The following is a 1,140-nucleotide window of genomic DNA, read 5'->3' as shown; positions in this document are numbered from 1 at the left end:
TGAGTATTTTATAAATTTAATATTTATAGAATAAATTGTTTAAATTTGTATGATTATTTATAATTATTTTTATATGTATATTTTAATTTGTATAATTATTTAAATAATATTAGAAAATTGTTGTTTAATAAACAACTGTTGTAATGGTTATAAAACCGTTCTTTAAAATAGTTAAAGAGAACGGTTTTATTTTGTTGTTATAATGTAATAAAAAATTGAACTTCATCAGCAACATTGTAAAAATCGTTGTCTAAAATCATCTAATAGAACGGTTTTAAAATGTAGCATTTTGGCAACGATTTTTATGTGTTTCTTTTGTACAATTATTTAAACAACAATAAAAAACCGTTGCTTAAAAACAAATCATAGTAACGGTTATAAAACCGTTCTTTAAAATAGTCAAAGAGAATGGTTTTAATTTGTTGTTATAAAATAATGAAAAATTGAATTCAACAGTAATACTACAAAAAAGTAAAAACCGTTGTCTAAAACTATCTTAGAGAACGGTTTAAGGCGTTGCAAAATTTGGCGTTGCTAAAACCCATATTTGTTAATCCATCAACTAAAATAAATATAAAAATTAAACCACCAAATAAAAATGTCTAATTTATATAGATTTAATTTAATTCTGCAAAATATATCAATTTTTAATATTTATTATATACTATCATTAATTTACTGTTCCATACATTGCGCTATCTCATTCTAATTTGATAATAATTTACTAATAGAAGGACTAACTTAATTTAGGGATTAAAATTGAGAGACTAATATCATCATTAAGTGAAAACTAAAAGACCAATTTAATTGTTATCTCTATTTACATTAAAAATGCATCAAGTGTATCCAATAGTGACAATGCTAGTATTGTTTCATTGTGATCATAATATTTATGCAACAGATAATATAAAGGTCACGTCTACACTAACATGTGCTGCAAAAAAAAACAGCAGAAAATTATATCCAATCATAAATGAGTCCATCAATGTTTTGTTGTGTAGTATTGCATTCATATCTTCAATAGTCTTGTTGTGTAGTATTGCATTCATATCTAAAATATATTATCTTTTGAGAAAGAATTTGTATTTTTCAATATATATCATAAGTATTTTAATTTTTATTTAGTAAACATACATTTAT

The sequence above is a fragment of the Arachis ipaensis genome, chromosome B04, assembly GCF_000816755.2.
Source record: "Arachis ipaensis cultivar K30076 chromosome B04, Araip1.1, whole genome shotgun sequence".
In the NCBI taxonomy this organism is placed as follows: Eukaryota; Viridiplantae; Streptophyta; class Magnoliopsida; order Fabales; family Fabaceae; genus Arachis; species Arachis ipaensis.
The sequence above is the reverse complement of the archived record's forward strand: the minus strand, read 5'-3'. Positions refer to the sequence as shown.